Source organism: Entelurus aequoreus, linkage group LG04, assembly GCF_033978785.1.
Source record: "Entelurus aequoreus isolate RoL-2023_Sb linkage group LG04, RoL_Eaeq_v1.1, whole genome shotgun sequence".
Classification (NCBI taxonomy): domain Eukaryota; kingdom Metazoa; phylum Chordata; class Actinopteri; order Syngnathiformes; family Syngnathidae; genus Entelurus; species Entelurus aequoreus.
This window is the reverse complement of record NC_084734.1, coordinates 8,163,953-8,179,613: the sequence shown is the minus strand read 5'-3', so window position 1 is coordinate 8,179,613 and position 15,661 is coordinate 8,163,953. Positions and strand designations below refer to the sequence as shown.

The window sequence follows — 15,661 nt, the reverse complement described above, 5'->3', positions numbered from 1 at the left end:
TTATGAGAACATTTTGCAATATTACAGAAACAGAAAGAATAAAAGAAATTGTGAGAAAAAGACTGCTTTTAGTTCATCTTTCATTCGTCTCTATATACATATTTATTTTTATAATTTTGGCCAAAGGAGGTACACTTAAATTTTTTTACACACACTTATTTCATATGTTGACCAGAGGGGGAGCACTTTTAAAAGCGACACATTTGAAAAATGCCTCCTTTTTTGGGACCACCCTCATGTTGATATTGTCTATTAGATGCAATGTTATTGGGAATGTTATTCATGTCATCACTTGTTCACGCCTCCTCATATGGAAGACACTTTTCCTTCTTCATGTCTCAGGTGTTCTCCAATATAAAGGCAATGTTATTTACACAAATACAGAAACGCACGAGACAAAAAGCGTCCAAGCTATTGCTCGTCTTGCTACATGACTAAAAAGCTCATCTGAATCTCAAATAGAAAAAAGGTAATATGAAGAAGGTTCAGCCCTGAAGGTTGCATGCAAAGACTGTACGGTGCATTGTGCTTGACACTTTCATGCCAGGATGATTCATGCACACGGTGGGATCATGTATGGTAAGAAGTGGCGTGTGTGGACTACAGTGCAGGTGTGTGCTGCCAGCCAAACACCTGCGTGCATGAACACTTTGCCGGAATGCCCTAAAAAAAAATGACCAACATCTGCGGCAAGAACTTGCCGTGACCGCCCTTGACTTGTTACTTGGTAATGGACGAGGGATGTAACAGTAAACACTATAATGATCATTTGCGATAAAATTCCAGACTGTTAGTAATACTGTCTCATTTTTCAATTACCGAAAAACCGTCATTAATTAATGCATTTTAGGCAACACGAAGTCGGGCCTGAAATCACGGACTTTGCTCGGGAGATTTCCCCTAAGCCTAACGCTTGGTTTAACGCCATTTTCCCTCACCTCCCGACGTGTGTTTAAGAGCGCACTGCTGTGTTTAGATGGAGACAGGTGTGGACAATATTGGAGACACTTGTCCCCACACTAAAAGTATACAGTGAAGGCGAAAACTATTTCATGTTGCTTTCGTTTACTCAATACAGCGTCCATCAGCTGCTGTGACTGAGCCTTAATGAGGGGAGGAAACATGCAGCAGGTGATGTGTCGTGAACGCTGTCACAACTTGTTTATAAAGTCTTTACTGGGATGTTCACGCCTTTATTTAACTGCAAACTATATCAGTGTTCAAAAAACATCAATACTAGATATAATGTTTCGTCATCCATCGAACTGAACGAAGGCTGTGAAGATTATGTATTCGATGTGAGAGGTGTCACTCTTTATTTTTGTGGCCCAAACTGCTGTACTGAACCAAGAGAAGAACAAAGCTTATTTATTGGACTTCATCTTCATTAGCCAAACTGCTTTGTGTTTCATTTTAATATGAAAAAGTAAACACCAGAGTTTTTTTTACATTACTTGTGTTTTTTTCACGACAAAGATGTTACTTCGAAAAACATTCATGTGACATAGCATTTTGTTAATGTTTTGTGTAGAGTTCATTCCTATGTATAAGAAAATAATGATTGCCTTGGTGCCCTAAAATATGAGCCCTCCTTTAAGGCAACACTTGCCTTGACCTTAAAAAGTTCAAGTTGGAGGCCAGGGGCCGTACTTATCAAGCTTCTTAGAGTGCCATTTTACACTTAAGTCCTGAGAATTTGCGAAATTTAGTCCTACTCTCAAACTTAAGAATAAAAGCTTTTTATCAACGTTCTTAAGTCTAAGAATCACTCTTACTCTCCACGATATTTAAGAGACCTTCAGAGGTGTCTTAAGTGGTTAGGAGTTGCCAGCAGGGGATGGCACTGAGGCGAGAGAGACGTGCGCGAACGTTCAGGGAACGGAACAATGTTTGGTTTTTTTTGATGACGAGCAGCTGATCAAACGGTATCGTTTAGACAGAGCGGATATTATTTTTGTCACAGATTTAATACTTTTCGATTCCTTGTTGATTTCTGCATGTGTCTGCAGTGGGCTAGTATATATAGAGCCACCCACACCAGTTTCAAATTAGTTGCCTAATTAATGAATTGGAAATAAAATGTTATGACAGTAGCGTATGTGTGTGGCCGTGAGGTGAGTGACGTCAGTGAGTGTGTGGGCGATAGAAGAAAGGGAGCGGTAGCGTGAGTGCCGGCGGGGACTAGTTTGTTTTGTATTATTTTGTAGTTTATTGTCAAAATATACACTCCCATTGTCCACTTAAATATTTCCAAGATATTTCTTTATTCTTAGACAACGGATTCCCTTCCGTGATTGGTCATTTCTATGGACACAGAAATGACGTCACCTAAAATTCCATTTACGGCACATAGTAATGTCGTAATGCAGCTCTGAGTGTGACACTTAAGATTCAGTCCTACACTTCGCTGAAAGTGTGAGTAAGACGCTTGATAACTAACTTTTAAGTGCAGCTTTCAGCGAATAATTTATTTACTCTTAAGTCAACTCTTAGCAGACTTCTTAGGAGTAATTCTAAGAAGCTTGATAAGTACGGCCCCTGATGTGCTGCCAAGTGTCTGTGCTGCTTGTTATATTATTTGGCTGTGCTAAATAAAATGTGACATTTTCCATTTGTTTTTGAACCGTGTTAGAATCATCATCCCTGTTCCTTTCTGTTCTGTTCCTAAAAAGGCTCTGTTAGAAAAATTGGCACATTTGGTCTAAAGATAAACCGATGATCGGCACCGATATTTGACATATAGGTATCTGCCCTTTTTTTTTTTACATTCCTATTTTGACCCGCAGCATAAGACACATGTAAAGAAGGTGTTTGTTGAATCCCCTGATGTTTGTTGGTGCTAAATTAACCACAACATTAGCACCACTTAAAACATTAAGTGGTTACTGGTCCGACATTTCCTAAATTATTATTTTTTTTAAACCAACAAAGCCTTATGCAGCTGTTTACTGATGTATAATATTCATGTTGAGCCAACTTTTACTGCAAACGAATATCGGATGCCTTGAATACAAATAATCGGTATCGGTTAGGGGTGTAACGGTACGTGTATTTGTATTGAACCATTTCGGTACCGGGGTTCCGGTTCGGTTCGGAGGTGTACCGAACGAGTTTCCACACAGACATATTAAGTAGCGTAACGCACGTTGTGTAAACAATGCACACAGAGGCACAACACACGGCATGCTAGCAGCTAACGGGCTAGGATAGACTGACCATACGTCCTCTTTTCACCGGACATGTCTTCTTTTGCGGAGCTGTCAGGGCGGAGTTTCTTAAATGCCTCAAATGTCCGGCATTTTGAGTTAGGGTTGCGTGTATTTTCAATGTACGTTCAGGGTTAAGAAGGGGTTAAAAACAAAACAAACAGCAGCATTGGTGAGGGAGGGGCAGAGACAGAGAGAGAGAGAGAGAGTTATGATAAACGCGCATGCGTCGCCAGGCTCTGCTTTTTATCCATAGATTTTTAAATTTTTTATTATCTATAGCAGGGGTGTCAAAAGTGTGCCCCGGAGGCCATTTGCGGCCCACAGCTAATGTTTTAAAGGCCCACGGCACATTCTAAAAATACTATTAAAATAAACAAAAACATAACAAAAGTGAAATAAAAAAGCTTAAAGGTTAAATGTAATTTAGAAAAAGTTGCAATGTTGACTAATAAAACAAAGCTGTTTTTTTTTCTTTCAAACTGTCATTGCTCAAAACATAACATTGAATCAAAATCAATGTTATTATGAATTATTGACCTATCCAAGGTTCCCATTATTTCACATCAAATATTACACTAAGAAAAATATTTTTGGTGGAAGATTTTGAAAATTTGGTAAATAAATAACCCAAAAATTTATATTTTGTTGTTTTCTTACTGTACCAAAAATGAACCGAACCGTGACCTCTAAACCGAGGTACGTACCGAACCGAAATTTTTGTGTACTGTTACACCCTTAGTATCGGTCAATCTCTAATTTATTCACAAAGACAAAATAAAATGTCCAATGGAAAACAATTTAAAATGCAGCAATTTCTTTTAATCTCAAATGTATCCAAACAAACTAATATAGTGCCTTGTGTTAATATTTAAAATTGGACTGCAGTCTCCTCTCCCCACATTGTTTATTGTTTTTAGACATATATTATTTTCAAAGCATATTTTACAATTTTCTGGTCCTAAATGAAGCATAAATATGTCCAAATAAAATAAAAAGCTCAATATTACAGTAGGATTGGCCTTTACTAGGGGGGACCAAACCAATCAGAGCACACTGTTCAGTATCCTGGCCACTGATTGGCTCAGCCTCAGCCAGCCTTGCTATATTGGATTAAGAGAGTGTAAAGGTGACCAAACAGTGCTTAGAGTGCTCTCATAATGTAAACAAACAAGTATTTAGAAGGTTGTAAACTGTTTGTTATGCCCTAGTTATGAATTTTTTTTATTCATAATTCCTACTTTGCAGAAATTCATTTATAGCCGCCAATCAACAGTGGTAAAAAATGGATGATTGTACTGGTTTTCAATTTTACATTTGGATATTTTTTCCACTAGATGGCGCTACTTCTATCTGTAGGAGTGCCTTGCTATACTAAATTGATAAGTACGGTATTTTCTGGACCATAAGGCGCACTGCCGATGAGCGAGTCTATTTTCATACAAAAGGCGCATTAAAGGGGCCATTTTTCTATTTTTTTTCCCTAATATTTGAGTGGGTCCTTCCATAGTGGAAAGGTTGCACCCCGAGATCAAAAAGGTGAGTAACCCTAGCTTTAGACCACAAATAAGTGTTTGAAATGTAGTTTAAAATAATCCTAGGTCCCATTTAAAGGAGTTTTTCCTTGGTGATAAATTGATAACAAGTGGGAAGATGCTGATGCTGTATAATCCGTCAACTGTAGAGTTGCTAGTACAGAAAAGCAACACCACCATCTAGTGGTGGCTTTAGGTTAATGCAGCACTAGAAAACATCCCACGAATTTTTAAATCCTTATAAATTCAATGAGTAAAATTCGTATTGGGTATTTAATCCTATTTGCAGGAGATATTCTTATAAGGGTCACACATTCGATAAGTGATGAATAAACTAATTTTTCATGATCTTTTTTCTATGAAAATTATTTATTGGGATAGTGGCTTTATAAGAGTATTGTACTTACAATGATGTTGACCCATGAGTGATCTCATAGCTGCTCAAGCACATTTTGTCAAATGTCCTGTAAAGAAAAAACATTTAGCATAATAGCTAGCTTGAAGCTAATGTATTTTTTGCACATTTGTGAAAATCAATTTAAAAGTTTGTCCATATTTATTCCCCCCCCCCCCAATTCATTCATGACGGATAAACATCTTGTTTTGGTAAACACAAAAAATAGCTTTACTTACCTTAAGATTGGTTTAGAGACTGTTTAAAAAAAATAAAATACCCAAGCGGGTAATTAACAGGCACTTCCGGTTTTTGCCGGAGGTGGGGCAGCCATAGGACACGCCCATCATGCAGGGGCTCAAATTGTTTACCTGTGGACCAGCTTTATTATTCATACTACGGGACTGTAAAAAAAATTTAGAAAATGGATGAATGGACAATAATTTTGTTTTACTTTCTCTGGTAAATTCCTGGCATGTCCGACCGGTAGGAGGCCACGGGGAAGACCCAGGACACGTTGGGAAGACTATGTCTCCCGGCTGGCCTGGGAACGCCTCAGGATCACCCGGGAAGAGCTGGACGAAGTGGCTGGGGAGAGGGAAGTCTGGGCTTCTCTGCTTAGGCTGCTGCCCCCGCGACCCCACCTCGGATAAGCGGAAGATGGATGGATGGATGGTAAATTCTGTTCATTTTTTAGACCTCAAAAGTACGACTGCGCTAAGGGAAATACAAAAAGTTAAAGTTTAAAAAGTTCATATCAAGCCTTTTATTTGGTATACAGATTCATACATTTATACAGTATATATATATAGATATATTCATATATCATGTGCCACTGCAAAGTCACAAACTAAGAAAATAAAAGGGACCAAATATATATATATATATGTGCTTAGTTTTGAATGAGTGCTGTGAAGTGCTAGTAACAAGTTAAGACAAGAATGAGGTAAATGCCAGGCAGGACTATCACACTCGCGGTATAAAAGGGAGAAAAGTTGCCCATTCATTATCAGCTTTATAGACAGAAACACACTGATTAGTTAGGTTAACTGAGAAGAATAGTGGGGGAGTGGACCCTTCATGTCAACGTAGAGGAGTTAATTTCATAACACACACGGAATACTGTATGTACATAAAGACAAATAGTGCATGAAAGAAGAATAGAATCACTCACTCATGAGAAGTTGTATGTGACGCGCACACACACACACACGCACACACGCGCGCAGTAAGGAGGAGTATGCTCAGGAAGTGATGTGTGTCTGCAATAATGCTCATGTCAAAACAGATGAGACAGGCAGTGCTGAACATGTCTAAGACATTCTACATTGGAGTGTGATCATTCAGAGTCTCTCTGAACCTCTGAGGCGTCGGCTCGGCAGATGGGACACGTCCGATTGGCCTGTGGGAAAGAGGAGGCGGAGCTTCAGTTCACGTCGCCAGGTTGACAGCCCGCTAAATGCACAAGCAGCCAGTAGAGCGCCTACTGTGTTTTACGGACCATAGGGCGCACCGGATTATAAGGCGCACTGGCGATGAGCGGGTCTAGTCACGTCTGTTTTCATACAAAAAGCGCACCGGATTATAAGGCGCATTAAAGGAGTCATATTATGATTTTTGGTCTAAAAAACATGTAATGGTGGTTCTTTGCTCAAAATGTTGTTACTAGGGGTGTAACGGTACGTGTATTTGTATTGAACCATTTCGGTACGGGGGTTCCGGTTCGGTTCGGATGTGTACAGAACGAGTTTCCACACGGACATATTAAAGGCCTACTGAAAGCCATTACTAGCGACCACGTAGTCTGATAGTTTATATATCAATGATGAAATCTTAAAGGCCTACTGAAAGCCACTACTAGCGACCACGCAGTCTGATAGTTTATATATCAATGATGAAATCTTAACATTGCAACACATGCCAATACGGCCGGGTTAACTTATAAAGTGACATTTTAAAATTCCCGGGAAATATCCGGCTGAAACATCGCGGTATGATGACGTATGCGCGTGACGAAGTCCAAGTAACGGAAGTTATGGTACCCCGTAGAATCCTATACAAAAAGCTCTGTTTTCATTTCATAATTCCACAGTATTCTGGACATCTTTTGCAATTTTTTTAATGAACAATGAAGGCTGCAAAGAAGACAGTTGTAGGTGGGATCGGTGTATTAGCAGCGGACTACAGCAACACAACCAGGAGGACTTTGTTGGAGCGCTAGCCGCGCTAGCCGCCGACTTCACCTTGACTTCCTACGTCTCCGGGCCGCCAAACGCATCGGGTGAAGTCCTTCGTCCTTCTGCCGATCGCTGGAACGCAGGTGAGCACGGGTGTTGATGAGCAAATGAGGGCTGGCTGGCGTAGGTGGAGAGCTAATGTTTTTAGCATAGCTCTGTGCAGTCCGGTTGCTAAGTTAGCTTCAATGGCGTCGTTAGCACAGCATTGTTAACCTTCGCCAGCCTGGAAAGCATTAACCGTGTACTTACATGTCCACGGTTTAATAGTATTGTTGATTTTCTATCTATACTTCCAGTCAGGGGTTTATTTCTTTTGTTTCTATATGCAGTTAAAGCAAGATGCTATCACGTTAGCTCGTAGCTAAAGCATTTCGCCGATGTATTGTCGTGGAGATAAAAGGCACTGAATGTCCATTTCGTGTTCTGGACTCTCATTTTCAAGAGGATATAGTATCCCAGGTGGTTTAAAATACAAATCTGTGATCTACAATAGAAAAAGGAGAGTGTGGAATCCAATGAGCCAGCTTGTACCTAAGTTACGGTCAGAGCGAAAAAAGATACGTCCATCGCTGCCTCTCAAGTCATTCACTGTAACGTTCCTCATCTACGAATCTTTCATCCTCGCTCAAATTAATGGGGTAATCATCACTTTCTCGGTCCGAATCTCTCTCGCTCCATTGTAAACAACGGGGAATTGTGAGGAATCATAGCTCCTGTGACGTCACGCTACTTCCGGTACAGGCAAGGCTTTTTTTTTTATCAGCGAGCAAAAGTTGCGAACTTTATCGTCGATTTTCTCTACTAAATCCTTTCAGCAAAAATATGGCAATATCGCGAAATGATCAAGTATGACACATAGAATGGATCTGCTATTCCCGTTTAAATTAAAAAAAATAATTTCAGTAGGCCTTTAACATTGCAACACATGCCAATACGGCCGGGTTAACTTATAAAGTGACATTTTAAATTTCCCGGGAAACTTCCGGTTGAAAACGTCTATGTATGATGACGTTTGCGCGTGAGGTCAATCGTTGAAGCGGAAGTATTGGGACACATTGTATCCCAATACAAAAAAGCTCTGTTTTCATTGCAAAATTCCACAGTATTCTGGACATCTGTGTTGGTGAATCTTTTGCAGTTTGTTTAATGAACAATGGAGACTGCAAAGAAGAAAGCTGTAGGTGGGATCGGTGTATTAGGGGCTGGCTGCAGCAACACAACCAGGAGGACTTTGACTTGGATAGCAGACGCGCTATCCGACGCTAGCCGCCGACCGCATCGATGATCGAGTGAAGTCCTTCGTCGCGCCATCGATCGCTGGAACGCAGGTGAACACGGGTGTTGATGAGCAGATGAGGGCTGGCGTAGGTGGATAGCTAATGTTTTTATCATAGCTCTGACGAGGTCCCGTAGCTAAGTTAGCTTCAATGGCGTCGTTAGCAATAGCATTGCTAGGCTTCGCCAAGCGGTACAGCATTAACCGTGTGGATACAGGTCCAGTGTTTGGTTCGGTGTCTCCTGATAGTAGTATTGTTGATCTGCTGTCTATCCTTCCAGTCAGGGGCGTATTTCTTTTGTTTCTATCTGCATTCAAGCACAATGCTATCACGTTAGCTCCGTAGCTAAAGTGCTTCGCAGATGTATTGTCGTGGAGATAAAAGTCACTGTGAATGTCCGTTTCGCGTTCTCAACTCTCATTTTCAAGAGGATATAGTATCCGAGGTGGTTTAAAATACAAATCCGTGATCCACAATAGCAAAAGGAAAAAGTGTGGAATCCAATGAGCCCTTGTACCTAAGTTACGGTCAGAGCGAAAAAAGATACGTCCTGCACTGCACTCTAGTCCTTCACTCTCACGTTCCTCATCCACGAATCTTTCATCCTCGCTCAAATTAATGGGGTAATCGTCGCTTTCTCTGTCCGAATCGCTCTCGCTGCTGGTGTAAACAACGGGGAAATGTGAGGAGCCTTTCAACCTGCGACGTCATGCTACTTCCGGTACAGGCAAGGCTTTTTTTTATCAGCGACCAAAAGTTGCGAACTTTATCGTCGATGTTCTCTACTAAATCCTTTCAGCAAAAATATGGCAATATCGCGAAATAATCAAGTATGACACATAGAATGGATCTGCTATCCCCGTTTGAATAAGAACATTTCATTTCAGTAGGCCTTTAAGTAGCGTAACACACGTTGTGTAAACAATGCACACCAAGGCACAACACACGGCATGCTAGCAGCTAACGGGCTAGGATAGACTGACCATACGTCCTCTTTTCACCGGACATGGCCTCTTTTGCGGAGCTGTCCGGGCGGAGTTTCTTAAATGCCTCAAATGTCCGGCATTTTGAGTTAGGGTTGCGTGTATTTTCAATGTACGTTCAGGGTTAAGAAGGGGTTAAAAACAAAACAAACAGCAGCATTGGTGAGGGAGGGGCAGAGACAGAGAGAGTTATGATAAACGCGCATGCGTCGCCAGGCTCTGCTTTTTATCCATAGATTTATCACATTTAATTTTTTATTATCTATAGCAGGGGTGTCAAAAGTGTGCCCCGGAGGCCATTTGCAGCCCACAGCTAATGTTTTAAAGGCCCACGGCACATTCTAAAAATACTATTAAAATAAACAAAAACATAACAAAAGTGAAATAAAAAAGCTTAAAAGGTTAAATGTAATTTAGAAAAAGTTGCAATGTCAACTAATAAAACAAAGTAGTTTTTTTTCTTTCTTTCAAACTGTCATTGCTCAAAACATAATATTGAATCAAAATCAATGTTATTATGAATTATTGATCTATCCAAGGTTCCCATTACTTCACATCAAATATTACACTAAGAAAAATATTTTTGGTGGAAGATTTTGCAAATTTGGTAAATAAACAAAAATTTAATATTTTGTTGTTTTCTTACTGTACCGAAAATGAACCGAACCATGACCTCTAAACCGAGGTACGTACCGAACCGAAATGTTTGTGTACCGTTACACCCCTATGTTTTACACATCATCTTCAAGTCGCTTTCTGACAGTCGCTTTTGTGGGCGGTCTTATTTACGTGTCTCCACTTCGACGGCGTCCTCTCTTTGTTGTAGCGGTGTTGCGTGCAAGGACGGGAGTGGAAGAAGTGTCAAAAGATGGCGCTAACTGTTTTAATGACATTCAGACTTTACTTCAATCAATAACGGAGCAGCATCTCCTCATCCGTGGCTCACTAGTGCAACAACAAGGCCGAAAATGTGTCCGACCGGAACTTTCTAATAACTAAAGTTCCTTGGGTGAATAATGTAAACTCACTACACCGGTATGTTTTAGCGCTTTCATGGTGAGTTTACTGACAGATATAAGTAATAACTATACACTACTTTATATTAGAAATGGCAACAGCGGAGGATGAATGTCACATAAGAAGATAGAGGAAAAAGAAAAATCTTATCGACTACAGTGGCGGAAGTGCGCACATTTTCAGGACTTATGCAGATCCCAAATACAGATCAGCAGGTACCAGAAGGTAAGAAAAGTTGGTTTTGCATAATATTGTGAAACAAAACACCAGATAATACGTCTGCTAATGGGTGCCATTTTGCGGTCCTTATACACACACCATAGTAATACTCGTATCTCTGACTACGGTAGCCGTAATGGGCCGACAATCCATCAAGCGGTGCGGCTTCAAAGTCATTGATAGAATAATTGTATCTAAGTTATCACAAAACTTTGTGTTACATTGAGTTCAGCTCGCCTGGCGAGCAGACAAAAGCTGTCTTTGATCCTACCAAGCAGAAGGCTTGTAAAACTCCACTGTGTACGATGGGAAGCGACATGAAGGCGTCGGTTTCTTTCTTCTATTGTAATCCACAGGAAGATTTTGTCTTGACCCGAGATCTACAAAGCGGAGAGGAAGCAGGGCCTGACTCCCCTCCAGGCACCTTTTCTTTGAACTTTTTTACGACCTTTTCTTTGAACTGTTTTGTAACCAAAGGCGATGGCTGTTTACGACCCCCCTCCCTTAGAAACAGCCATTGCCATGTAATCAGGGAAAGTCCAAATAAAAGAGGAGGCGTACAATCTTTCGTCAGAGCGTGGTGGGAGACTGCACAAGAGTACAGCCCAGACGTTTCTCCTCAATTGAGCCAAATTTCATTCTGTCTCTGTTCAATTCCTTGCTTCTTTGTCTGTTTAATAGATGTCATCAGTGTTTGAACCTGACAGCCATACTAAAACAGTTTGACAAATTTTGGAGCGCCGTGTGTAATGTTCTTTATTTTTAATGGAACATTCAAAATGTTGGTGTTGTTTACTTGAGTCATATTGTAGTCTACACGTATCTCTTATGTGTGACTGCCATCTACTGGTCACACTTATCATTACCCCATGTACCAAATAAAATTGCTTCGAGGTCAGTAAGTACAACCAGAATTATTCCGTACATTAGGCGCACCAGGTATTAAGGCGCACTGTCGATTTTTGAGGATATGAAAGGATTTTAAGTGCGCCTTATAGTCCGAAAAATACGGTAAATTTCAAATTGTAACGCAACATGCAGGACCAAACGCTACATTATTGCCTGCCAGTTAGGATTGGGATGGTGTATGTTGTACCACCCAGCACTTACCCTCAGCCACTTGTCCACACACTTGCCGTGGAACTCGTGGCTGCAGGGGAGAACTCGCAGCAGTTGTCGAGACTCAAAGTCACTCATACACACCACGCAGCTGGAAGACAAGCGGATTTAGCAACACAGAGCGCCTACATGTGGACATGTTACGTGTGCCACGGTCACTTACAGTGTTTGTTCCGACTGGTGGTTATTTGGGTTGAAGCGATAAGAAGGAAGCTGCTCGATGTCGCCCTTGGTCAGACCTCGCAGTTTGGCCTCACCGAGACGCTCAGCGAGATTAAGGAGAGCCTGCGGCAGAAGATCGATAGCATCAAGGTACAATTCAGTTCACTTAGGGACTAGGGATGGAGGACAACCTAAAATATGTTGTGACATATACAGTTTGCTAGTAGCTTTTTTTCCCAGTAACGATTCATTTAATTAGTCACTGTTCCCATCGTTGCAACGCCGTTGGAAGAATGTGAAGTGGCTCGTTACTAGCAGGCATGTGATTTGAACTTAATGAAGAAGACTGAAAATAAGCCAGGTGTCTGGGGGGCAAGGACAAGGGGGGACTACCCCCACCCCTTAAAGACCTGGTTTTTCAGCAATTGAACATGCAAAAAATAGCAAAAAAAAAATTGAAAAATGATCAACAGAGTTGACATAGATTCATCCAAATGAATCACTGTGTGTTTCAGTAACTGTTATTTAGTCACTACAGTAATTATGTTCCCATCCACAGGAACCACATGGGTTAGCCTACTCTATACAGTATTTACAACCTTACTAGTGTTCACACACTATTATGTTAGATCCACTATGGACTGGACACTCACGCTACGTTAGATCCACTATGGACTGAACTCTCACACTATTATGTTAGATCCACTATGGACTGGACTCTCACACTATTATGTTAGATCCACTATGGACTGGACTCTCACACTATCATGTTAGATCCACTATGGACTGGACTCTCACACTATCATGTTAGATCCCCTATGGACTGGACTCTCACAATATTATGTTAGATCCACTATGGACTGAACTCTCACACTATTATGTTAGATCCACTATGGACTGGACTCTCACAATATTATGTTAGATCCACTATGGACTGGACTCTCACAATATTATGTTAGATCCACTATGGACTGGACTCTCACACTATTATGTTAGATCCACTATGGACTGGACTCTCACACTATTATGTTAGATCCACTATGGACTGGACTCTCACACTATTATGTTAGATCCACTATGGACTGGACTCTCACACTATTATGTTAGATCCACTATGGACTGGACTCTCACACTATTATGTTAGATCCACTATGGACTGGACTCTCACAATATTATGTTAGATCCACTATGGACTGGACTCACACAATATTATGTTAGATCCACTATGGACTGGACTCTCACAATATTATGTTAGATCCACTATGGACTGGACTCTCACACTATTATGTTAGATCCACTATGGACTGGACTCTCACACTATTATGTTAGATCCACTATGGACTGGACTCTCACAATATTATGTTAGATCTACTACGGACTGGACTCTCTCAATATTATATTAGATCCACTATGGACTGGACTCTCACACTATTATGTTAGATCCACTATGGACTGGACACTCACAATATTATGTTAGATCCACTATGGACTGGACTCTCACACTATTACGTTAGATCTACTATGGACTGGACACTCACAATATTATGTTAGATCCACTATGGACTGGACTCTCACACTATTATGTTAGATCCCCTATGGAGTGGACTCTCACAATATTATGTTAGATCCACTATGGACTGGACTCTCACACTATTATGTTAGATCCACTATGGACTGGACTCTCACACTATTATGTTAGATCCACTATGGACTGGACTCTCACACTATTATGTTAGATCCACTATGGACTGGACTCTCACACTATTATGTTAGATCCACTATGGACTGGACTCTCACACTATTATGTTAGATGCACTATGGACTGGACTCTCACACTATTATGTTAGATCCACTATGGACTGGACTCACACTATTATGTTAGATCCACTATGGACTGGACTCTCACACTATTTTGTTAGATCCACTATCGACTGGACTCTCACAATATTATGTTAGATCTACTACGGACTGGACTCTCTCAATATTATATTAGATCCACTACGGACTGGACTCTCACAATATTACGTTAGATCTACTATGGACTGGACTCTCACAATATTACGTTAGATCTACTATGGACTGGACTCTCACACTATTATGTTAGATCCACTATCGACTGGACTCACACTATTATGTTAGATCCACTATCGACTGGACTCTCACACTATTATGTTAGATCCACTACGGACTGGACTCTCACAATATTATGTTAGATGCACTATGGACTGGACTCTCACAATATTATGTTAGATGCACTATGGACTGGACTCTCACACTATTATGTTAGATCCACTATGGACTGGACTCTCACAATATTATGTTAGATCCACTATGGACTGGACTCTCACACTATTATGTTAGATCCACTATGGACTGGACTCTCACACTATTATGTTAGATCCACTATGGACTGGACTCCCACACTATTATGTTAGATTCACTATGGACTGGACTCCCACACTATTATGTTAGATCCACTATGGACTGGACTCTCACACTATTATGTTAAATCCACTATGGACTGGACTCTCACACTATTATGTTAGATCCACTATGGACTGGACTCTCACACTATTATGTTAGATCCACTATGGACTGGACTCTCACACTATTATGTTAGATCCACTATGGACTGGACTCTCTCACTATTATGTTAGATCCACTATGGACTGGACTCTCACACTATTATGTTAGATCCACTATGGACTGGACTCTCACACTATTATGTTAGATCCACTATGGACTGGACTCTCACTATTATGTTAAATCCACTATGGACTGGACTCTCACACTATTATGTTAGATCCACTATGGACTGGACTCTCACACTATTATGTTAGATCCACTATGGACTGGACTCTCACACTATTATGTTAGATCCACTATGGACTGGACTCTCTCACTATTATGTTAGATCCACTATGGACTGGACTCTCACACTATTATGTTAGATCCACTATGGACTGGACTCTCACACTATTATGTTAGATCCACTATGGACTGGACTCTCACACTATTATGTTAGATCCACTATGGACTGGACTCTCACACTATTATGTTAGATCCACTATGGACTGGACTCTCACTATTATGTTAAATCCACTATGGACTGGACTCTCACACTATTATGTTAGATCCACTATGGACTGGACTCTCACACTATTATGTTAGATCCACTATGGACTGGACTCTCACACTATTATGTTAGATCCACTATGGACTGGACTCTCACTATTATGTTAGATCCACTATGGACTGGACTCTCACACTATTATGTTAGATCCACTATGGACTGGACTCTCACTATTATGTTACATCCACTATGGACTGGACTCTCACACTATTATGTTAGATCCACTATGGACTGGACTCTCACACTATTATGTTAGATCCACTATGGACTGGACTCTCACACTATTATGTTAAATCCACTATGGACTGGACTCTCACACTATTATGTTAGATCCACTATGGACTGGACTCTCACTATTATGTTAAATCCACTATGGACT

At 40.6% G+C, this 15,661-nt stretch overlaps 1 protein-coding gene and 1 long non-coding RNA gene across 2 annotated transcripts in view; both read right to left on the bottom strand.

The window, feature by feature from the left end:
* LOC133648240 (neuronal acetylcholine receptor subunit beta-2-like) overlaps nucleotides 1-15,661 on the bottom strand; it is a 438,894-nt gene that overhangs the window by 119,196 nt on the left and 304,037 nt on the right. The window lies entirely within an intron of this gene.
* LOC133647720 (uncharacterized) lies at nucleotides 5,905-12,274 on the bottom strand. The gene is made up of 3 exons (XR_009825754.1): nucleotides 12,151-12,274; nucleotides 11,979-12,078; nucleotides 5,905-6,537 (listed from the first exon to the last, which is right to left on the bottom strand). It is a non-coding gene; the product is annotated as an uncharacterized LOC133647720 (long non-coding RNA).